This window comes from Lissotriton vulgaris, chromosome 4_1 (assembly GCF_964263255.1).
Source record: "Lissotriton vulgaris chromosome 4_1, aLisVul1.2, whole genome shotgun sequence".
Taxonomy (NCBI): Eukaryota; Metazoa; Chordata; class Amphibia; order Caudata; family Salamandridae; genus Lissotriton; species Lissotriton vulgaris.
In genome coordinates, this window is record NC_141691.1 from 1,281,364,205 (window position 1) to 1,281,390,513 (window position 26,309).

At 42.3% G+C, this 26,309-nt stretch overlaps 1 pseudogene; it reads left to right on the top strand.

Moving 5' to 3' along the window:
* The first annotated feature begins 7,369 nt into the window (after positions 1–7,369).
* The window catches only part of LOC147723132 (interferon-related developmental regulator 2 pseudogene), a 78,482-nt pseudogene continuing 59,542 nt past the window's right edge, over positions 7,370–26,309 (top strand).

Genomic DNA, 26,309 nt, shown 5'->3' on the forward strand with positions numbered 1-26,309 from the left:
CTCAGCTAGACCGTTACTAATGTGAGTACGCCACCACTCGTATTTTCCTATGGTACATAAATTCTGGCCAGACATGTACATTCACACAGCATGTCTCTTTACAGTGATTCTGGAACTTCAGGAAAGCCTGTCTAGGATTGAACGCTAAAAGTCCATCCTATTCACAAGTAGGTGACAATGCTTCCCACCTATGACTAACATTTCACCAGGCAACTAGTAACCCTCACCTCTGCCAGGGTCGAAATGTAGACCGTCTTTTTCAACCTCCACATGCTCAAGGATCAAAATGTACCTATTAAAGATGTACCTATGAGCAATGCATAGAGGACCTAACTGACCTTTTATAGGCTGGAAAGGCTTATTTGTACATATTTTATATTGTTTCTATGTCACAAACACCTTTACCCTGTCCTTCACCTACCTACTCACTACCACTTCCCTAATCTTCCCTTCATGCCTCCCACACCTATGAACACATCGACCCATTAATGCTTTGACTAAGAATGGCATTCAATGTGGCTGCTAAAATGAAATACTCGCTTTTGAATTACTTATGATCTATGGTGATAAGGTTTTTTGGATTACACTGTGATGTATATTTGAATTTTTAAACTATTCCGACCACTTTATGCAAACGTACTGTACCTTTGACCCAGGCCTGGTAGTTTTTACTTGGGCTTAACCCCGTAAAAACTCAACGCCCTTGTAAATAAGGCACCCTTTCACGCTATGCTTAGCATGAAAGAGGAGGGCAATGGGTGTTGCTGTGGGTGTTCCATCACAGCACCCATTGATTCTGATGCTGCCTCCTATTTACAAGGGAAGTGTAAATAGGAGACAGTGCCAGAATTAAGACCAGGGAAAACCTGGTCTTACCCTTGTGAAACGAGGCAAAATTTTACATTTCTCCTCGTGGTTGCTGTTTTCATGTGTGCTGCATTGTGCAGAACACATGAAAAGAGCAAAAGGCCAATAATTGTTTATCTTTAGGAAAGTCCCTCTTCCGGCACATAAACAACCATTTTAAAAAAATGCAGTTTTGCAACTTCTATGTTTGCTTCACTAAGCAGCACACAAAGAAGTTACAAGGTTGCATTTAAATATTGTTTAGGTGCAGGAAGGGGGACCTTCCTGTACATAAACAATCTTCCCCTAAATGAAGGCACCCTTGCACTATGGTGCAAGGATGCCTGCGGTGGAGCTAGCCAGCTAAACTTAGCGCCAGCGCAGGGGGTAACGCCGGGCTGCACCATATTCTTGTAAATATGGTGCAGGCCTGCGTCTCAGAAGTGGCAGAGTGTGTCATTAAGCCAAGGAGGCCAACGACAGGCTCCACCACTTCTTTGTACATATGCCCCATAGTGCGCCAACGCAAGGAGAGAACAGAAATACTCCATATAATGTTAAATATTGTGCTTTCCTGCCCTCTCCCTGTTAAGCAATGTAGCACAGCAAGGTATCTTGCTGTGCTGCATTGCAAAACATTTTAAAATACATTTGACCCTCTTAGTGGACTTCATTTGTGAGCAGTAACTTATGTTCATCCCAGTTGTCAGTAGCTGCTCATGTATTTGTCAAGTTGAATTATAAATATTATATTAAACTACTGGCCACTGATAAACGGACCCCTGTAATGCATGGTACTATGCGGCAAAACGGAACTTGTTTCAATTGTTTGAATTGGCCCTTCATCAGAGGATGAAACAGCGACTTTAGTAATTGTGTAAAATTCGATTTTATTATATTTATTAACTCATAAATAAAGGATGGATTGTGTCTGATCTTTAAATGGTGGACTGAGTAGGATGTCCCTACATCCGTGACTAAAACATACGGTTTGCATTCGTCTTTGATTCTGTTGGGTACTGAGCTAGAGGATTTAAAAATGCTATTTATTTTATTGTAAAATTCCACAAATCCCTATTCTGTTAGTTAAAAAACTTAAATGTACTACTGTAATTGCCTTTATTATTTTCACTTAGGTGAATGATTCTGGTTTAAATGGATCAGGTTGATCTAGTGCCCTGTATGACAGTTTCAAATGTTACTTTGAGGGTGATTTACAGAGTGGCCGAGTGAATGAATACATTTATCGGTTCACCTACCCACCAAACTTGAAGTTCCCTGTCCCATTCAGAGGTGGCAATCCACAGAGTTTCCATCAGTAGAACCTCGGCTGGCTCCACATATGGAAGCCCTTGACCTGATTTCTCTTACGCCACTGGTCTGCCAGGCCGCAGTGACAGTCGCCTCGCAGAACCCATCAGTAGATTACCCTTCCTCAGACGGCTATGCGAGGAAGCAAAAAGTATTGGCCCAAAGCAGAGGGAGAAAACTCGCTACACAGCAGGGCCATTAGATTTTTGTTTTGCAATGGAAATGTCCACTTCAGAGTTTGTTATGACAACCACCCAAAAACATTTTGCTCTTTGTCGAAACAACATGGCACCCATTCAGAAAAATTCACACTAGCTGCATCATCAGTGGTCGAGTAGCTTGTTTTAGAAATCCCTGCCAGGCAAGTAGGGTTCTTCCAATATGGTGGATGGTCCTCTGACAGGGAGCGCAAGCTAGAGCAATAGCTGAGATGGCAACCTGAGATGGCGGGCTGCAGGACCGGAGCTAGGCATGGGCAGGTTGGACAGCTGCCCAGGGCCTCGCGCTCAGGTGAGAGGCAGAGGGCCACACCTTCACTGTGAAATGAATCACTTTCACAGATTGCCCCCCTGCTCCACCAGGGCCCCCTCCCCACACAATTTCAATACACATCAGAGATGTCTAGTGTTGACCGCGTGGTGGCATTCCTGGGGGTGCAAAGGGGTGGGGGGGAGGGACAAACAGAGTGGGGAAGTCAAAGCGGCAGGGCCAGCAATTAGGTCTCAGAGTGTCAGGGGCGAGGCAACACCTCTCTTAAGTACCGGCCATTCCCTGTCTGCATTTTGTTGCTATGTGACAGAAGGCCCCTTTGTTTCCAAGACCAGCCGGACACAGGTAAGGAGCAGTGGGTGAGGGGGGGAGGGAGCAGCCAGATCAACTGGTGCTGGGGCAGTGTTTTAAGAAAGGCCTTGTTACTGCTTCGAAGCCCCAGGGGAGGGGGCCCCCTTTTCCTGGGCCTCGAAGCACAAGAGCAAGCTGCAAGGTCCACGTGTGGGGCCCCCTTTCCCTGGGCCTCTAAGCACTAAAGAAAGCTGCAAAGAACAGGTGTGGGCCCCCCTTTCCCTGGGCCTCTAAGCACGATAGAAATCTGCAAGGTCAGGGTGTGGGGCCCCCTTCCCAGGGCCTTGTAGCCACTACTCCCTCTTTCACTTCCAAAGTGCAGCCTTGGTAAAGAGAGAAATAAAAAATTAAAAATGTAAAAAATAACTAAAGCAAGACAGAGTGGGTCAAAAAGGGGCCAGATTGATTTTATTCACACCCAAAACACATTAGTGCCACTACACAGAGTTTACCAGTGAAGCGTTACTTTTGTTTTCTTGTCTTTCTCTGAACAGCATTGTTTTCCCCGGGTAGGGAAGTGCACCATTTCTGGATGTACTGCAATACCTGCTTGATGGGCGGACTGGAAAATAAAGTGCCAGCCTCTGCTCTGTATTCACAAATGTGGTCTTTTTAAACCATACTGCTTTCGTTTTGTAAGGATATAATCAATGGGCATTGAAGCAGGTCCGTTCCGGCCTTTAGTCATGGCCTTAACTTTTCATGCAAAAGCACTCATTCATTTCTGAATAAGTGCAAAAGCGTTAAGGTAACCATGTTGTTCCTGCTTACATTTCACATGCTTTAATTAATGTTACATTCCTTATGAGTGTTTGCTTTTTCCAAAATGTTGTCACTTTTTTTTTAGGCAGCATATTGCTCTTGTCTAGTGCGTAATTTGAAATAAGTCGCCTCTAGGTGTTTGTAGCGGGGCACAATTGGGTTGTAGTTGAAGGCAGTGCGAGTTTCTCTCAGTGGGGTAGTATGGTGTTCAGTGGGGAAGAGGATGTGGCACTAAGGTCAGAGCTGCTGAATTAGGAACTGGAGAACCAGGTTCAGCCTTCATGACCAGTCCACCAGACCAATCTCCCTGAGGGAGCATATTTCCATGCTAGACCTTAGAAGGACCCGCAAGACCTTAGACACCCTGGTGTCTTACCACCAGCAGGTGAATTCTAGCAGTCGCAAGTGTGGGTTAACCTTGAAGGCCTGTCTACCACAATCCCTATTGAAGCTCACCGCAAGTCTTTTGGGCAGGCCTATGAAGCAGCACACCCTAGAGCAACAGTGACTCTGTCATTGAGGTCACAGGACCCTTGAGTAGGGAGGCTCTAGGGCAGTGCAAATGGTGAGATCGCATTGAGCGCTGACTTTGGGTCGTGTTTGCGAGTATATTATGTTCTAAAAGCACTTGCTGCCTCGTTCCTGACCTCCAGGAATTTTCGGCAACAATAAAAATGTCATGAAACTCCGGTGATCAATGTTCTTCCTAGAGAGAGATGGAGGTTTGTCAAGTGGAAGTTTTGACTCAGGGAAAGGGAGCGCAGAGGGTTAATGTGCTCGCTGCAAAGAACATGTACCATGCAGATCACTAAGTCCACATAATGTAAATAGGCCAGTGGATTACTGCTTTTGTCAGAGAGATCCTATTGGTACTTGCAGTTTATAAGTCAGAATCCTTACATAGAACAATGAGCTATTAACTGTCATCTAAGAGCTGCATGCCAACTGCAAGGTATAATTTACATTGTTAGGGTTTTTTCCCCAGTCTTTGATTAACATAATGTTGCAAAAAGGGTTCACTTGAACAGAAATCAATTCTGGTTACTAAAGAGAACTTCCAACCATGGTATTACGTTCTAAATTCAGAGTTTGTGTTTCTCCAGATCAATCACTATTAAACTGAGGCAGAACTGGAAATTGTATCATGCACTCATCTGGAAACAATCTGTTAACAAGGAGTAAATAATATACATCTTTGTGAGACCTACACCTAGCTTTTTCATCTAATCAGACAAATGTAATCCACTTAACAGTTTTAAAATATATGGACTTATTTCATTTGTATATTTATCTTTTTGTCCATGTTACTGATATCCACGTTAGGTCTCTTCAGGGATGCAAAATAAGATCAATAGTCCTGCGATGTCTCTTTCTATGATGTCACTTCTTGTGATGTTACCAAGGGCGGCCCCTTCACCAGGGCGGAGGAGCGATGCCCCACTACTTTCTCGCAAAAGCAGAAACACAAAATGCTAAATCGACCATTTTATGTTTCTGCTTCTAGCACTGCGAGAAAGCAGAAGTGTTTTGTTGGGGGCGAGCGGGTCTGTTTTAGGGCAGGGGAGGATTGCCTTGCCAACTGCTAAGGGCGCTGACTGTTTGGCCAAACCAGCCTTGCGCACTCTGGCCTTTCTCTATGTATGCTGCAATGCAGTCTACATGGGGAAAATAGCCTCCCGATAGGCACCTGGCTGGTCGGCGTCCTGATCAATCACAACCCTGCCATTGCAGCATTATGATTGGCTTAGGGGAGGGGAGGGAGGCTGCCTGCTTCCTGTTTCCCCCCTTCCGTACTCCCGCGAGACCCTACACCCGCGAGTCACGCCGGCTGCGACTGGAAGATACATGCAAATTAGAGGGGCCTCACATCTTCTCTTTCGCCCGGGGCCCCAGGAGTTCTCAGACCGGCCCTGGCGGGCTGACATGGCGGCCTCGTAAATTTATTCCATTATATGTAAACAATTTCTAGAACTGAACATTAGCATGCATCTGCATGTTTGAACCAGGGATTACCTGTGCGACCAAATGTCACTAATAAGCAAATTACCTCTATTGAAATTGATGAAATATATATCTGCCTCATGCATATTCACTGTGAATATTTTTAAAACTTGACTGAGTTTTAGTCTTTCCCAAACTTGAAGCTAACTTTATAAAAAGAACATAGAATCACTTACTGGTCTAGTGTAAACTGTTGCTTGACCACTTCCTCACACAAGCATTAGTGACATTGATTAAACATACCACTGTACTACAACAGTCAAGATCTAAGGACTCACTGAGTTCAAGCGGGTTCCTCCCTTGCATTTATGAAACGTGAAAAAAATCTAATCCATGCCCGCTGCACTAAAACAAAGAACATACAATCCCACCTTGTTTCTTTCTCATAAATCTATGAATTATGTTCCTTTCACAATGTAACTGCAGGATGGAATGGACAGGGATAGTTTCATTTAAAGTGACAGTTCCATTATAATAGCCCGAGCTGGCCAGTGATTGTTTTTTATAGCAGGGGAGCTGTTCAAAATAAGTGTTTTCTTCTCTCCCTCAGTAAAGCATTGGAAGGAATAAAATATATGGGAAATGTTCAGGGCACCAGGAGCTGGATTGTAAGAGATTTTACTGTAAGAGATTTGAAATGGAATATTTACAAATTGGATGTCACTGAAGGCATGGAAGTATGTCACATTTCTTACCAGGGAGCTTTCCGCTTTCATTGTTAATATTAACCTCAGACTGTGTAGAGTGGATGTCTTCGACTCTTCGAATCCTTGTCGGACAGAACACATCAGCTCTCTTAACCCTGTCTACGAACCCTCTCTTATGCCCCTGTCATGCAATCAGGTCTGAAATTATTCATCAAGCTATCAAAATCAAAATTGTACGGCATAACCTCAAGTTGGAAAAGAAAGGGGTTTGCTAACCGTACGCTGAATGCAGGAGGAGGGAATCTAAAAAGAATAACAATTAATATTTAAAAGCAGTTATTATGGCAAAATTGTCGTAGATTCTGCAGCACAGTGGACATTTAGGGGCATATTATCAAGGGGGTTTATCTCCGCTTTTTTGGCTTTAAAAGCCAAGAAAGCGGAGATAAAATTATCTCCCTATTACCTAGCTGTCGCTAACACCAGTTAGCGACAGCTAGTAGGAGATAGCGACCATCTTGGGCACCATTTTGCATGTCAGTGATATTTATTACTAATGACATGCAAAGTGGGCATGCCAAGATGTTAGCAACTGGAAACAGTTGCTAACATCGCTATCTCCTATTACCAACTTTTGGAGATATTCGCGCTAAGCGCGAATATCTCCAAAAGCTAACACTTGCCCTGAGCAGTTCTTACCCATGTTATCCAATGGGAGGTGGATAACATGGCTAAGAGCATTAGCTCGGTAATGCATGAATATCGCTGACTTTTCAGCGATATTCATGCATTGCGGCCGATTTTTATCGCATTTGGGATAAACCTTGGTAATACCAAGGTTTATTTGCGATAAAAATCGCCGCAGCTCAGCGGTAAATTTTTGTCTCTAACCAAGCAATAGCGATATCGCTATTGCTTCTTAATATGCCCCTTAGAGCAGCAGGTATATTATAACCTCCATGATGGGAGATCAGATCTCACACACTGGAACTCACCTTCCGACAGGGAAAGCTCTCAGAGTTAGCAGAATTATCCGTTTGTTTGAGAAACAAAATGGATTGAAGTTAAAAGAAATCCCAGCTGGAACAGAAGGTAAGTTCTCAACCACCCGGTTCAGTTTCAGTCGCTAATAAAACGCTGGCGGAAAGGTGAGCATGCTTGCTGTTATAAAATGGATTAAGAACCAAGACCAATCCATTCCTGGTCATTGATACATTCGCCCTGCTTATGGAAACACTGGTTAATTTATTAGGAAGAACTCAGCAGCCTAATGAAAAGTGCTGGAGACTGGTGTGAGCCCTAGAAGCCATGCAGCTCATTGCTGAATGCGGCTAATAAAAAAAGCGCGCAGCATGTTTAAGACATACAGTATAAAATCTAAGAAAGTGATTGCCAGCCTGCCTGAGATAGTCACGACTTCAAATGTTTTTTTCGGAGCCATCACTAATGCTTTCTATGGCTTTTTCGTTGTACAGGAGCACATAAACTCCAAAGAGATTTTAGCTATTAGTGGCATTTTTTTTCAAAAACACGTCATAAATTTATAATTTGATAACTGTTTTTTAAAAATGTGTAGCAAGTAGAGCTTCCTGTCTTTCATATAGATAATCTGTCAATTTGAGAACTAAAACTGAATTCTTTCTGCAACGTTGTTACAGGCTAATTTGCAATTTAAAGCAATGTCAACTTTTTAAAAAATGGCACTAGTTACTTAGAACTCCACTGGATGTAAAAAGAAAATCCTCGGAGAGGTTGACTTTTGTTCGGTTGATTGTTGTTTGTACTTTTCTCTTAAGGGGTTCGGAAAGGCTATTTTCCAAACTCTTGGCAGACAAGTTAGATGGGAGCAATTCTTCAGAAAGCTAATAGGCAGGATCCATCTGCCTCCTGTTCAATATCTCCGGTGTCTCAGGTAAACTTTGGCCAAAAATGAGTTCACATCTTGAAGATTGCCTGGAAAACAATCATTAATGAGAGTCAAGCTAAAGAGATAGGTCCGCTGTCAGGTGATTGTTTTTCACTGCCTTTAGGCCAAGGAAGCATGCCATGTTAGAGGAAAGGTGTGAGCTTATGAACTTCTAGATTTCTTTATCAAATTTGACAATATCAAGGACAGGATACATTTACATTATTCTTCTCCATTCAATAATTATTATTGGACATCAGATATCAAGTATGAGAAGCAGCAGCTGTAATCAAATTTCAGAGAAAGACTTTGAGGTTGTCCATGCAACATTTTAATCCTGACAAGAAACTAGAAATGAATGTAAAACTAAAAATAGGTAGATAGAGAAAGAAAGCAGAGGATGAGTTAATGGAACTTAGAAGAAATATAATGCAAAGACAATATGCAAGATTTCAAAAACAGGCACATATTCTTCTACTCTACTATTTCTAAGGACTGAATCGCACACATTCCTCTACATTGTCCCTTGCTTTAGTTACGGTTTATTAATGAACTGTAAACAAAACCTAAACAATTTAGTTCAAATCTGTGTACATTTTAGTTTCACCCTGAATGATGTTTTTCAAGCTATCAAAATAAAAACTTGCAATATAAAAATAATGCACAGAAAACATGCAGTCTATGTTCCACTACTACAATCTCGGTGTTCTGGTGGCATTTACAAATCACTTGGTCTTTGGATTTGTGGTTTATGACGTCACATAACCCAACAATGGCAATTTTGACTATATTAAACCCAACCCAGTCCTAAATTTATAAGTGAATTGCTTCTGCCTCATTGTAGGGGTGGGGGAACAGATGGGTTTCCAAAATTAAAGCCTCAGCTGGCTCCACAGTTAGAAACTTTGAGCCAGCGGTCTAGTCGCAAACTAGCCATTGCTTAATGAAAGTCCAGAGGCCCAACTTACTTAGAGCAGGCCATTCTATGTTAATGTCCTTTGACTGGAACTTCTCTGTGACACATGACAGAAAATGTCTGAAGTACATATGGTGAAATCTCACTTGCCATAAGGAACATTTTCTTCTTGTTTCACCCTGCACCCTGGGAAACAAGAATGTGAAGAGTAGCCATAATGACAACGTGACCCACCTGGCATTATATTTTTCCCAACAGTATTCGGGCTGTATTGACTGAACACTTTTGGCAAACTCCCCTGCCAGAACTGGTGGCAGTCTAAAATATGGCAGAGGAGCTCATACCAGGCTGATGGACGTGAATCTTTACCACCACAATGGTGGGGTGGCCCACACACTAAACTCTCATTCACCCTCTAATCAGCGTACTCAGATGCACAGGTTTAACTCATGGCAAGTGTATTATACACCCTCTCATGGGTGTAAGCCACACCCCTTAGGCTTGTTCACAAAATGTGATACTAAGACAGCATCCTTTGAAGCTGAGGGAAAAAGTTGTTGCAAGTGTCTGCCCACTTACAGCTGTTTTCCTTATTTCAGGTCCATATCATAACAGTCCTGGGCAGGGAAATCAAATACACTCTCTGCACATCAGGGACACTGCAATGTGCCTTCCTAAAATTAACTCTCTGTTTGTTTTTTTCAGAAAAACAGGTTTGATCAGCGCGGCTAAAAAAGATATGGCACCCAAACTGCAATCTGACTTGCTTGCAACCGCTGTATGCCACACAGATTGGGCACAGTGAGTTCCCCACCAGGCAAGCAGGGATTTCAAACGATAATGTGTGGTCTTCTGCCAGGAAACAAAGGTCAGGGATAACTCCAAGGTCTAAGTGTCCTTCAGAATGCTTAACTACCACCCAAAATGACACCATTAAGCCGCCAATGAACCTGATACTGTAGAGCCTGCAGCTGCCAGGGAGGAGCCATGCAATCCCTTGTGGGGCCACTGCTGGGGACCACAGCCCACGCCTGACCGACACTCCTATTAGTGCAATGCCGGCCCACAGCATTGAAGCTGTCAATGAACCTTGGGACTACCAATCCCTCTTGGTGCCACCGCTGGGGACTACAGAGCCTGACAGTCCCTGCACCTGACCTACACGCTTATTAGCACAACACCAGCCCGCTGCATTAAAGCTGCCAATGAACCCGATACTTTAGAGCCTCCTGCTGCAGGGGGGAGCCATGCAAACCCTCTTGGTGCCACCACTGGGACTACAGAGCCCAGCAGCCCCGGCACCTGACCTACGTGCTTATTAGTACAATGCTGGCCATCAGTGTGGGATGTGCACAGGGACACGTGCGGGGACGTGCCTGAGCAAAGCCCTGGCTAAGGCGGGCCCAACCATGTCCGTCGGAGCCCGGAGGAAGCTTAAGATGGTTGAAACGGAAGTCTACCTCAGCAGCGTATGGAGGTGAGCCCACTAACACTCTAGACTCTTTCCTCCTAAGGGCTACTGATGCACAGGACAAGCAGATTCAAATTGCTGAGCGCAGGCTGTCTATGGGGGAACCGGGAGCACCTGGGACGGTAAAAGAGCTTCCAGCCAACAAGTCACAAGCTGCACCTGTAACTGATCCCCCAAACACAAAGCCAGTTACTAGCCACTCCAAACGCCTGATTCCTCAGAGCTCTCACCAGTAAAGCCCTGTACTTTCACCCCCAGTAAAAAGAAAAAAGGGGGGGGGATAACACGTCAACTCCTGTTCTCATCAAGTCCCTGTTGTGGCCATTCCGCCCTCTCTGACGCACTGGCTCTAAGTTATCGAACAGTCAATCAGCACTCTACTACTACCCCTTGTGGACCGATTGACCAGCATTGAGGCCAACATTGCGTCTCTTCGCATAATAGGGGGCGTCCAACTCAGCCTAATTTGATCACTTGGGTATCTAGGATGTCTTCCCATAATGATCCAATATCTCCACCTCTATGTCACCCTAATTATTGTACCGTCAACCAGGGTCCAATAAGAGCCGGAAATTAGGTGGGACAAAAAGTCATCATTTAGGGCGCATATCACTCATGGTACCAAGGAACCCTTTAAGAGCAGTTCAACTCTGCCAAGGGACCCTATAAGCCCAGTTCCACTCCCAACCCAGCCACACAAATGTCTGACCCTCACTCTGCTTTCGTTAATTTCAGTGCTCTACAGCAACAGGGCCCAATTAAGGGCTTGCCATCATCACCGATGAGACCTGAAGGAGAGCATTAATCATAAAAAAGGTGCCAATCAAACTTCCAAACAAGACTGGCCCTCCCTTCAGCTGCCTGCCCCTATGTGATAATTCTGACAAATGTGCCAGGGTTAACTAGAACCCAAAAGGAAACAATGGTCCAACTTATGTCAAAAACATGCCACTGGATTAGCAAACATGTGGGGGGGGATTCTTTCCTGAATTATAATGGCAAGAAGGGTGCACTGGGTGGGGGATTCAAAGAAAACTCTTAGGGGAGTTATGTGGTAGTAATCTTTAACTCGCACTACACAGTTCACAAAGTGCTTAGTTCATGACCCACAGGGACTTCATCGAATTCCCAAACATTTGCATTACCGCTGGGCTTCTTTTTACAAACCAGTTAGGGCCAGCTTTTGGGTTCCTCCCAGTCACCCTCGCCTAGAGTCTCAACCTCACCCCCTGAGCCAATCTTTATCCCCCTTCCAATTCTTAATCAATTCACTGCACTGACAGACCTCGAAGCCTGCGATTAACAGAGGAAGAACAGGCGATCCCCCACCCCTCCACCCAGCTGTAACATATTAGGGTCAGAGAACACGCCACGCCCTTTATGGCAATTCCTGATCAAACAGATCAGATTAAGCTAATCATTTGGAATATTGCAGGACTAAATTCCAAATTGACAGATCTTGAATGGCTAAATATTTTCACTACGTATGAGCTGATATGTTTACAAGAAACTTGGGAAATTGGACCCATTTACCTTGATGGCTATCACTCTTTTTATACTCCTGCCCTCCTGTCAAAATCAGGCCTTGTTAGGGGAGGGATCATGACGCTGCTGAAAAACACCTCAAGGTTGGAAGTTCTGTCAACCCGCAATGACACCCTTTATAATAACCTCTTACATCTTAAAGGCCCAGGTGGTAAAACCTTCCTCATAATTAATTATTTTAGCAATAGTTTTAAGGGCGATATGAAAAAGGTTGTCGATCTGCTGAAAGGAGAAATTAATGCACTTTTTATCACTTTTGTTTTTAATGCAATTGCCGCTGTGGGCCAACCAGACTCATGGTCAAAATATATTTTAATTCCTATCCATAAAAAAGGAGATAGATCTGAGGCTAAACATTGCAGACCGATATTCCTCTTCTACGGTACCGCCAAACTCATGGGTCGAGCTCTACTGAACAGACTGGAGGAATGGGCCACCATCAACAATATCCTGATTTCGGTAGAATACGGATTCAAAAAGGGGAAAGGTACGCTGGATCAATGACTCAACTTAAGACTGTTAATTGCCAGGTATTCCCAAGCCATTTATGGACTGATCCGCAGCATTTGACTGCATTGCGCACCATCATCTATGGAGGATAATGAAGGAAATGTGCATCGATAAGGCAATTATCCTTTTTATCAGGCAGTTTCATTCTTCGGCCTCAGCCAGTGTCCACTATGGGAAGCAGGGAGAGTGCACCAGGTTGTTTCCAATCAACAGGGGGCTCTGACAGGGTTGGATCCTTGCCCCATTTATTTTTTGAATCTATACTAATGGGGTGGAGGCACACCTGTTAGACCCAACCTCAGATATCCCAAAGATGAATAATGCATGCATTCCAATTCTCCGTGCATTCCAATTCTCCTTTACGCAGACGACGCAGTGCTAATTGCCCGTACGGGTCTAGCTCAACAAAAACTATTGGAGACCTATGTGAACTACATGCACAAACTGGACCTGAAAACTAACGAGGCAAAGTCCTTTATTTTGATCACTGGACGTAAGGATAGGAAGGAGCCAAATCTCCACATAGCAGTTCAGAAAGTGACTCAAACAGATACCTTCTCTAATCTGGGGGACTTTTAATAGTCAATTGAATTGGTCAAATATGACTACCACGAGGGGCCTTATGCTAGAAAAAGGTATTATTACCCTATACTCCTTTTACAAAAATGCCGGGAGCGAAACCCCTTGACATGGTTAAAAAAAATTACATGGCCAAATCTATCTCATTAGCAAGCTATGGGGCAGATATCGGGGGACACTCTAACTCCTCAGCTTTCCAGACCATTGAGGACTCCTGGAAAAAACTCATAGGCCTCCCTATAAGCTGTTCAAATTGTATTTGTCATGCAGAATTGGATGTCTCATACATAACTGATTTAACTAGCCTGACCCCAATCCGATTATGGCACTCCATCTGGAGAAGGGAATCTCACTCAGAAATTTATCGAAGACTGTCTCTCTTTAGAACATTCCCATAGGATTCCTTGGATTACTTTACTCAAAAACAGTCTTATCTCTCTTTGTTTAGAGCATTTCTTTGTCACTCCAACCAATTGCTCCACCATCACCAATAAGGATATTAAAACACGATTCCTAAAACAAAGGGCAAACAAGAGACTTAAAACAAATAGATAAAAATCTTCAGTAAAATCTTATCTAGAGGGACTGATTAACCAGGAAGGGACAGCCACATACCTATTTTCCATGACAAATCTACGCCACAGATTTCTTTTTCTGAGGTTTCGCTTGAATCTTATTTCTTGTATGCTGGCTTATCCGTCAGGAATCTTCTCCTTACATTAGCCTCTGCCCTCCCCATGTGACGGGGTGTCCATCCAATCTAATTTGCACATCTTCTTTGTTTGTAAATTCTATGTGGAATTTTTAAAAGATTTATACTCCCTGTTGTGCGCAAATACAATATTTTTTTCAATGTCACCCAGGACTGTTATTTTTGCAATCATTGTCCGCTCACCTCATCTGTTTCTGTGTTGCGTCTTTTTTTATCCCTCTCTTGGAAGCCAGGCGATTGTACAATATCCTTAAATGAACTGTATGTTTTTGCCATGTCAATGGATGATCTTAACAGACCATTTTAAACTTTTTGTATATTGGTGGATGTTTTTATTACGTATGTTTGTACTTTTATGATCTTATCAAATAAGCATTGAATAAAGTGATTCGACTGACTGACACCTTTATGGTCTCCTTTTATATGTGACCAGATGTTCTCATGCTACGGGGGTGTTCAAGAAAAGGTACGCCTTGGTAAGCAGCAGTGCACTCACGAACTTGCAGGTTTTTGGGAATTGGTAAACTTTTGTGAGACACTTCACTACACCTGGATAAGGTGTGAGATTTAATCCTGTCAAGGGCCGGAGTAATTTTCTATTCTTGATGGGCACGGGGAGGGATTCCCCACAAAATCAGTAGGTATGTAATGTAATGGTTTTCTCCACCGTAAAACTATTTTCCCTTTGCAAATATAGCAAATGTAAATGCGCATTTGCTAAAGATTTACAGGTTTGCAACTGCACAACTACTACATCTACTCTTGTGTAAATACAGCTTATGTATTGGATTACTCAAAGAAACGTGCAACCCTTACAGCTTCACTAGAAGCACTCCTGTAGTTTTTGGTAAATTCTCAAAAAATTGGAGAAAGCCTAAGGGAGAAAAAGTTCCATATTCTTTTTTTATATATATCCTCATTGATAGACAATTACAATCATTATTTTTATACAACAAGCCCCATGACTTCATGTAGCAATTTAGAAAATAGAATGGTAACTCTTCCTCGGAGTTATGGGTTTATCTTCAGGGCCTGTTTCATACAAGAGTGGCTGTTACAGCGACTTAACGCGTGAAAAGAGGCACAAAAAAGTAGAAAAGAATTGTGACAGTTCGAGGATAAAAGCATACAATCGGTCACAGCAAGCGCCCTACTTGTACACTGCGCATCAGCAGATGGGGGGATAAACCTGTCACGGGCGAAAACACAAAGAGAAATATTGGCGTTTTCCTGGTATTCACATTTTTCCCAGGCACTGTTGGCTGTGTTACCATGGCGCAGGCGGTGAGATTTCATAATTTTTCCTTCAGCCTGCCATGTGCTTTTGCAACAATATGAATTTAATCAGCCTAGACATTCGACTGGATTGTGTTCATCCGAGTGGCGTTAACACTTTTCTCGCTGGTTAAGCTCAGAACCTTCCCAAAGGCCGTGAATATGACTTGCACCTGCTTGCTTTATTTGCTCAAGAATATGGGGGCAAAGGAAGGGCCCTCCATTGTGCATGGACTCCATCGTCAGGCATTTATTTTTTTCTCTGCTATGAACTGATCGGGTCATTTCTGCAAGACAAATGAACACTTTTGTGCAGTGTCCACGCAGCTGAAATGTACAATTAATGACACATTGTTCTTAAGGCTTATTGTAACACCATAATGGATAACATAGAAAAAAGTCTATAAAACAATTTCGTATCTGTAATCGAATTATGCCTGTGTGCAATTTGACTCGCGGTATTCATCTTTTCAATACAATTAATTCGGGATAAATTGGAATAGAGCTGGCTACCTCTCTCTAACATTTGGTTACAAAAATTATTTAGAGGGGGGGGGGGGGTCCACAAATATTTAAAACTTACGTTTGTTTTTGTCAAGCAAATTCAGCAACGGATTTAGTAAAGTTTGCATGGCGCAACGCTGTACTGTATACAAGAAATGCAAATTGCCAAATGTATATTCCACTTATATTTTTTATCAATAAAAATGTATTAAATTAAAAAAAAGACACGTTTCGCTGTATGAAGCATTTTTTTTGCCAGTGCCAAACTTACTTGGCAATGGGCAACGAAAACGACATTATCCTTAAACACACACACTAAGAAATTGGATTGTGTCGTCTGCAATGCATAACGTAAACACCAAATTAAGCTGTGCAACTGTACGATCTCCCCAAAAATTGTGCGACGGTGAAGGAAAATATCTCGAGAGTGAGGGAAGGCATTAGCCATTCCCAAAATGTAATGTAATTCACAACAGTGTGGGGTGAATGTTAAACTTTAGCACCTATTCTGAGCAGGTAAATGTGGGTGCAGTGACTGAAATGGGTGGAGATGGAGAATGGTGTGATGGTGATAGCTAAGGGAAGTGGAGACTATTGCCTGGCAGGGTAAGCATTACATGCTCTTCCTTGCCTTAGAAGAGGATTGGTGGGGGCCGAGGACCAGCACCAATCAGTGCTTAATTTGAAAAAAAACTGATGTGCCAGGGACCTTCTCAGGAAGCCACTGCAGCGTACACCACCTACCACTCCTTCCAGTCCTGCCGCTAACTCTACCAAAGCAACTACTAGCCATTGTACTCCTACAAGTGGGACAATTCAGACTATTCCATGCCACCCAAAGCTAAAAGAATGGCATGGAATTGTCTGAATTGATATATTTAATGTATGATGAATTATTAAACACAGTTGCCAAGCTCATATCAAAATAGACAAACTTTGCTACATGTGATAGACTGTCATTTAGTGCCAGTGTTGAGAATAAAGGGCCAGTGCTGAGGAACGGAGACCATCAACTCAAATTGAGAACTAACCAGAGTGCACCTGTAGCCCATTACTAAAGCCATTATAGTGGCCAGACTTTCTAGGCAGTAGAATCAGGTCCAGTGTTACCACACGTAGAAACAATACAAGGTCCAGGCAGGTACCGTTCTAAGAGTTAGCTTCTGACTTAGAAATCTTCTGAGAAGGTAGATCTGCAGCGGGGCAAGGCAGCAGGCCGGATTTCAAGATGGGCTAATGGATAGAGGGTTGAAGGATGAGGTCTCAGGGAAGCAGTCGATGTAGGCAGGAAAAGCTTTGAGCAGGAAAAAATCCAGATGTTCATGCCCAGGATGTCATTGATGTCAATCAGATGCTGCTAGGTGTTGGGTCCGTTGAAGATTTCTACCACCGGTCTTAGTCTTTTTTCTGTAAGTCGGATTTCTTCAGCAGGACAAGGATGCAGGCTGTAGTCAGAAAGGATACAATGTCATCAGATTATGCTCGGTGTGATGACAACTGAATCGGAAGTGCTGCTGAAAGCAGGACCTGTGGCAAAGTCAGGCCCATTGGCCATGCACCCTCTGCAGATCAGCTTGGCCAGTTGGACTCAGTTTTCAGTTAGTTCTCCATGCAAAATCCTTAAAAAAAATTCTAAGGACCAGGTTTTCGAGTTAGGCAAGAGTAGTACATTCTGACTCTTATTTAATTGCTCCTTAGGGACACCGCATAGAGGTCAGGATCCACTGCAGTAGAAGTCACCAGCAGGCTGCAGGGCAGGTCCAGTTGTAACTGGTCTGCTGGGCTCTCTCAGGAAAGTGGGCTTCATGTAGGTTTGTGTTCCTGAAGCTTAACAGTAGGTCAGCCAACTAATCCTTGGAGTCCAATTCTCAGTCTTGGGCACAAGTGAGTGAAGATTTAGCTCTTAAGGTTCTCCTCATAGGTCACAACAGCATGTACAGTCCTTACTCTGTCTTCTACAGGTCCAAGGTGTTCTGTAGATGGAACTGGGGATGCCACATTTATGCCCAGTGCCAACATGTGGGTGAGGGGAATTCCTGGTCCCTCCCTAACCAATAGGGCAAAGGTTCTTAGTGGTAACTCTACCAACTTTTGCAGCACTTAATGTGTGCTTTATTATAAAATCATTCCACAGTGCCCCTCTCTACCTAACCCAAACTTGGCAAGAATCTATCTTCCACTGCATAGGGTTTCCTGTGCCCGCCCACTGGTGTGGTTACACAAATGAGCAACCCCCTTCTTTTCTCTGTGGTAACTTTAACCTGTAATGGAATTGTTGCCTGGCTGTCTAACAAGACAAAAGAGTGGCAGACCCAGGTAGGAGCTTCGTCTGCCAGTGACAGAGCAGGCTTCTTTTGTTGATATCCAAGGTGGTGTGAATAACTCCTAGGCCATGCCGTCAGGGGATGGTCAACTTCTCCCCACACCCAAGCCTTTTGTCTGAGCTGTGGGAGCCAATCCTCACCTAAACAAGAAGTTATTCTGCTCCTGATTGACAGCTGGAATCTCAAGCGAATTGGATTCTAGAACCTCTGGGCTGGCTAAAGGTAAATTATTTGTTGCAAATCAGACTCTACCAATTAATTGACTTTGTAGTAAATAGTTAAAAAAGATCAAGAATGAACTTTTTATCTATTTCCTAGGTGGAGATAACGTTATTACCTTTAGTAAAGTATCCTAATGCTTGCCTATGGAACAGCTAATTCTGCTATAGCGAAAATAACTTTAAGATGTAAGGACATGCTTAATGCTAAGGTTTTACATGTACTTCTTTTAAATATCAGACACCCTGACATAGGGGCATTAAAGGACTACATTGGGCGACCATAATATTTAAAAGGAGGGCTAAGGCCTGTCAAAAGCTGGTATTTTTGACTGATTGAATTTGCAATTTTGACCTGCACAACCAAATTACTGGAGGCAGGCCGGAAGTAATGTTTTGGATTGTCACTTTAGTGATGGCACAATATGTGCTGCAGTCCACTATTGATATTTAACTTATAAGACCTGGGCACACTTGGTACCAATCCCTGGGGACGTTCAGTGAAGTTAAATATGCCAATTAGGGGTATACCAATTTGACATATTTTTAGGGGTCAGAGTACATACGCCGGAACTGGACAGCAGTGTCACAGTGGCTAGAGTCCAAAAAGCTGCAGAAAAATCTAGCAAGAAATTGGGGTGACCCGCAAATGGGCCATTTTACTACACCTAACAAGAATAGTTTGGATGAATAGCTGTGGCATGCGACCCTTAGAAGGTGTAGGTTGCGGTGACATTGTCAGTGGATTTTATAATTACGTACACCCTACTATTTATGTATTCTATGAGCCTATAGTGGTACCAATCATGTAGTCCTTAAATGGACCGGACTTCCAATGATATAGAGAAGTTCACATTAATGAATAGTTACAATACATTGCACAAACAAATGATGCATTTGTCTAGTTGTCCTTGTGGCAGACATGAGTGAACAGCTCCTTCTTTGACGAATATACTACTTTTACTGTTGGTGATTACAAATTAATTTATCATTTATTTGAGAAGCAAGAGGCTTGTGTTCAATTTTTCTGGGTTAGTTTCAGTAAATTAGAATTTTATTTTGGGTATCACTTCTGACAAATTCAAGTCACTCAGGATACCACTTTGGTCACATTTACCTTACAACAATAACAATACATTTTGGGGCAGATTTATGTCGGACTTGCTCCACGTTTACACCGCCGTTGCGTGACGCAATGGCGCGGAAACGCGGCGCATCCCTGCGACCTATTTACAACGTGACGCATCTAGGCAGATGCGTCACGTTGTAAAGCCCTGCGCCACATGGAACCTGCGTCAGGTTTCATGTGGGTGTTCTGTCGCAGGGTGGGCGTTCCCTTGTAGGAAAGCCCCGTAAAATTGACGCAGTGAAATCTACAAGATTTCACTGAGTCAGTTTTACGACGCTGCTGCGTCAAATCCTTACGCCTGCTTGAAGCAGGCGTAAGGAGTGACGCACCACGTCATGTATGGGTGGCCTCTGTACATTGCAGGAGTTGCGTCGCACTTGCGACGCTACACCAGCAATGTGCCGCCCGTACACCACAAGATGCGTCACGCATCTGCCCTTCCTTGCACCATGGTGCGCCGCATTGTAAATGCGGCGCATCTGTGGTGCCACAAGGAGGGAATTGCGTGACGCATCAGTTCTGGCGCATCCCTGCTGATTTGCAGAGATGCGCCAGGACTCATAAATCTGCCCCTTTAAATGTTACATTATTAGAACTCCATTGCAAGCCCCCTTCAATGAGACATATTGTTGCCTGAGATTGGATTATCCAAACGGTTCCTACAATAGCTATTCAATCAGTTTAACACTTTAGCTTATTATAAGAACAAACATTTGACTCGCACATCAAGAAAGTTGCACATCTCATAAATTTCATGTGACTCTTGGCACTGTTAAATTGGTTCACCCACGCCATTGTGGGATATTAAGGGCCGTACTCCCATCTTTTTCTGCTTCTAAGTGCGCCAAACAGAATTTGTGATTAGTATTCCTAATTCACAAAATGTTTATTTTTAAAAGAAAAGTGTTGCAACACATTTATTATGGTTGAAGGTCAGGAGTAGGTATAGTGCTATAGGGATAGAGAGGAAAATACATACCTTATAAACACCATGAAAATCATCAGAAAAAGCCATGAATAAAAACGATTTTAGATTTTTTCCAGGATATTTGTAAACCTGTCTCTAAATACCTGCCACCATTTCTTTACCTCTAATTTAGAATACAAACGATATTTTCATTTATTGTGAAATCAATAAGACACGACCCTTCCCTGTGCAAATTATAGCAAATCTGGGCAAGGAAATTCATATTTTTTTAATCTTTCAAAATCTTTCAATTAGTGTTATATACATGTGTTCTTCTTTCTCCATTCCCTTACCACTTAATGGAAAAATTATGTAAACTATTCTCCAGAGTTGGCTGCGAAATCTAACGTTCTGAGCAATCCAAGAAATATGGGTGTCACCAATTAACTTTCTCCAAAATTCAGAGATCTTTTGGTCGAAATGATCTTTGAAGTTGTTTCTGTTGCATAAAGAGTATTACACAAACCCTTTCTGATCTTGTGAATGATTGAGGCATGATAATTATATAATTTGTAATGGGGAAGATGTATAACTGTTTCTTTTATATCCGTGGTAGAAAATATAAACAACAGTGAACTCTTTCAATTAGTCTCTTGTGATATTAGATTATTTTACAGTTGTTCCTACTCAAATAAATTCTTTCTTCAATTTGTTGTGTCCTGCAATGTAGGTGAGCACATTGTTTTAATTACCGTAGGTCCTCATTTTTTAGTAAACGTTGGGCATTAAAATATCCAACTGCTGTTTATTCTGAAACATTATGGAGGTGAAAGCGCTGAGGAGGAGGGTGTGCTCGGGATTTATTTGTAAAGCACCAATCTGTATATTGAAAAGTCACAACACTGGAGAACGGACAACAACGAAAAGCCTCTTTCCTCCAGTGTTTGTTGTCAAGTTTTAAAATGTCTTCAGTATTCTTGTTCAATGCTGAAACGTGATTATATTGAAACAATATATTGTACAGCAAAATAAAGCACATTTCTTTGTGTGTTTGAAAAAGCATTTTAAAATCAAAGCCTTGGCTGTCTGCATACTGCTCTTGGGGAATAAGTTGCCCTATGTTGCACCTTTGGAAATCGATAGCACTTATCCAGCTTGAGAACTTAAACTGTAGAAATGCTTCCTTTATGTGTATAGTTGTGCAGATGTGTGTATCAAATCACCTGTTTCCTTGCAGCTCTTTCATGCACCTCTTTGTAGGAATTAAAGCACATCCTGCATTTTGTCATTCGAATAGTAGTACCCCTGTTCGATGTTTAATGATAAACGCCAGCAGTCAGGTGTAAATAAAGGTGCAAAAGTCAGGATGAAGGATTTAGTTGCACATCATTGGCATTTGTAAGACAACTAAAGATTTCTGATAAAAACAAGATACTTGGTACCATTCTGAAATCCTCTCATTATTCATTAGGTTTGAAAAGGCGTAGTTAAATGCCTATTAGCATAAATCAAGCCGCACAGCACTTTCTTCTGCACACTCATGTAAAAATTGAACCACGACAGGTGTGTTTTCTGAAATAACGAGTAGACATTATCAGGATATCTTAACTTCATAGCCGAAATTATGAGGAGAAAAATATTGAGGTCAGTACACAAAGGTAAGTATAGATTTAGTATTCTTTACTCAACATCAGTGTATATATATATATATATATATATATATATATATATACATATATATATATATATATATATATATATATATATATATATATATATATATATATATATATATATATATATATATATATCCTACTGGCGGTCGCCAGTAGGTAGTTATAGTTAGGACCTAGTTTCCATAGGAAATACACAACATTTTATTTGGAATAACTTTGGCGTCGGTGGACGAATCTTCGCGAATATTTCCAAGAAAATGGCCTGCTCAGTTCCGCTCCTTCCCTGAAAGTTTGGGGGTGATTCATAAAGAAGGGGGCCGAGAACAAAGGGGGGTCCCAAAACGTGTTTTCCCATTGCAATTTTCCATAGGGACCTTTAGCCAGGGCTACAGCCCGAACGGCTGAACGGGATTACACGAAATTTGGCAGAGAGGTAGAGTTCTGTTCGCAGATTGTGCTTTCTGTTAAATGGTGTAAATCCGTTCAGTAGTTTTTGAGAAAATTGCAAGTAAAATCCTAGCGATATCTAGAGTCAGAGTTCAGTACGCGTACTGAAATCTGTTCAATTACGAGCGCGAGCTGAATGCTGATTGGCTGTGAACTGTCTGTCAACACTCAAAACTAGGAAGTGTTGGCGGTCATGTTGTGCCTCGCTAGAACCGAGTCACAAGAAAACAGTAAAACAAAGTTGAGAAATAAGGAAAGGGGGCAGGGTAGAAACATTCTGAGCCTATAGTCTTGGTCAGGGGGTGGTACATGGATCTTTAGGGTCAATTTTTATTTAAAAATAAATAAAAAATGGCGGGGTACTCATGCAGTACTTGTACGCAGTGGAAAAGGTGGAAAAAAAGTAGAAGTCCATTTTATTCATTAGGTCCCGGGGGGTTAAATTACGGTAGCAATTTTTCTGCATAATGGGGGCCTGTAAGGTGCTTCAGCTCATTTACTCACATCTACATAATTCTAAACTCTAATTTTCTTTTTTCTTTTGCAGATTACCAATTGAACACCTTTTGGAATCCAAAAGGTGTCCGATTGGTAATCTGCAAAAGAAAAAAGAAAATTAGAGTTTAGAATTATGTAGATATGAGTAAATGAGCTGAAGCATTACAAGTTGTGGTAACTCTACAGTTTTACGTTTGCAGTGTGACTTGTACATTCCAGTTCTGTTATAGTGCCGCGTTCAAGTGGTGTCTATATTGAAGTGCCTACTGCGTTACTGACGCACGTTATGTCAACTTATTTCTAATGCATTCCTATGAAGGATTTGTAGATCTAGGCCTGTGTGCTTACCGTTATATAAAGCTTGCAGGCAAACACTGCAGGCACTGGGATGGACAACTTCAGGTGGGCTGAAATTCTAGATGTCCAAGCAGACAGCAGTGTCTAAGTTTACAGAGAGATAGAGAAATTATGTTACAGAGAGTGAGAGAAAGAGAAAACAACATTAAAACTGTGTCGCAGAGTCTGGAGTTGAGATTTTTTGATGAACCAGACGTAGATTTACTAGCTCTTTGCATCACTTTACCCATGTTAAAAGTGACTAAAAAGTGGCGTAATAAAGTTGATGATCTGTTTGTCAGACTGTGTAACCTATCTGTTGTCACTGCTCGGAGGTAATTATACATTTTATAGAGAAGCTGCTGTACACTACGTACTCTGGGAAATAATATCGAGCCTGGGCAACAAAAATGATTGCCACTTTATCGGCAGAAAAGGGTCACTAAAGTGTCGATAATGGGATTGATAATATGCTCTATGGAATTCCAATCGAAGCTCATGTCAGATGTCCTTCACATCTAACATGAGCTTCGATTAGAATGCCATAAAGTATATTATCAAACCCATTATCGCCACTTTCCTGACGATAAAGTGGCGATAATTCTGTTGCCAAGGTTTGATAATATGGCCCTCTTTCCTTTCATAAATAAAAGTTATACTACAGTTTTACGAGTGCAGTGTACCTGGTACATTTTACTTGTTATAGTGCCGCGTTCAAGTGGTGTCTATATGAAAGTGCCTACTGCGTTACTGACGCCCGTTATGGCGACTTATTTCTAATGCATTCCTATGAAGGATTTGTAGATCTAGGCCTGTGTGCTTACTGTTGTATAAAGCTTGCGGCCAAACACTACAGGCACTGGGATGGACAACTTCAGGTGGGCTGATCTTCTACACTACGCACTCTGGGAAATAATATCAAGCCTGGGCATCAAAAATTATTGCCACTTTATCGGCAGGAAAGTGTCGCTAAAGTGGCGATAATGGGTTTGATAATATGCTCTATGGAATTCCAATCAAAGCTCATGTCAGATGTCCTTCATATCTAACATGAGCTACAATTGGAATTCCATAGAGAATATTATCAAACCTATTATGGCCACTTTAGCAGCAGTTTGCTGCCGATAAAGTGGCAATAATTTTGTCGCCAAGGGTTGATAATATGGCCCTCTCTCGTTTCAGAAATAAAGCTAACACTACAGTTTTTCGAGTGCAGTGTACCTGGTACATTTTACTTGTTATAGTGCCGCGTTCAAGTGGTGTCTATATGGAAGTGCCTACTGCGTTACTGACACCTGTTATGCCGAATTATTTCTAATGTATTCCTATGAAGTATTTGTACTGGGCCATAATATCAAGCTTGGACGACAAAAATTATTGCCACTTTATCGACAGGAAAGTGTGGCTAAAGTGGCGATAATGGGTTTGATAATATGCTCTATGGAATTCCATTCGAAGCTCATGTCAGATGTCCTTCACATCTAACATGAGCTTAGATTGGAATTCCATAGAGTATATTATGAAAACCATTATCGCCACTTTCCTGACGATAAAGTGGCGATAATTCTGTTGCCAAGGTTTGATAATACGGCCCCTCTCTCCTTTCATCAATAAAAGTTGCACTACAGTTTTACGAGTGCAGTGTACCTGGTACATTTTACTTGTTATAGTGCCATGTTCAAGTGGTGTCTATATGGAAGTGCCTACTGCATTACTGGTGCCCGTTATGCCGACCTATTTCTAATGCATTGCTATACATGCTTTGTAGATCTAGGCTGCTGTGCTTACTTTTTAGAAAGAGTGCGGCCACCGTAGTTCACCACTCCACTTTAACTCTGCTTCTATTCGTCAAAGTATATTCAATAAGTTGCAGAGAATTCCATTGCTGTTGCTCGATAGGACGTAGTTGCTTCTGAACGATGTTTGGTGAAGGACACAAAAGGAGATTTGATTAGTCATTGAAACTGAGTTGCGTAACTACTGTCAACAGTGAATTTTAATGTGGGTTCTTAATATTCCGTAGTTAAGACTGTTGCAGGTCCAGCAAACAAAGGAAGATCAATAAGTTAATAAAGGCCTGGGACGGCGTCGTGACGCAGAAAAAAAAATACTATCATGGATGCACAATTAATAATAATAGAGGCCTAAGCATGTGGCGCAGTACAGAAATACGACAGAGAAATGTATGCACGCACAATTTTTAAGATTAGAGGTGTATAGGACCTGGTGACTTATAAAGAAATATTTCAATTATGTAAGTACAATTTAAAACCATTGAGGGGTAGGAAAGCCATATGAAGGATAAAAAAATAGTATCATGCATATACAATTTACAGTGGAGGCTGATGTTGTGACATCTTCTCTTACCTTTGTTTCTGTCGTCTTTTGTCGTGTCTTGAAAGGCTGTGGTTTCGCTGAGTCTGGGGTGTTGTCGACAGTCTGTGTCCCATCGCAGCAGAGGCAGGCAAAAGAGAGCTTGCTCTTGTCAGTGCCCGCATTATATGGGAACCGTGGGGGCTGACCAAACCAAGCCCAGGGCCGTCATTGGTAGCGTTTTCGCTGTCTATAAGAATGATGGCCCTGGGGGAGATCACATTGGCTAATGTATTGGTTTCTAGGCTAAATGATAGCAAGCATGCTTGGTAATGGCATGTGGGTAGTCTGGGTGGGCGTGTACCGCGCATGTGCAAGTATGAGTGTGTGCACTAACAATTAACTACAGAGAGAGCATGGGGGTGGTATTATAATGTACGCAGAGGCAGGCCCAGAATCGGATCTGCAATGAGTCAGCACTTCTAATCATTCTCCTTAGCGCGCCCTGAGCTCAGATTTGTCACTGAGAGGGTGATCGCACCATCGTTTGTAATGGTTATCATACTCAGCATGTACCCGCGCATACAGTACGAATATGCTTTGACGTTACGAGTCACATTAAAGATTCGGTGTGAC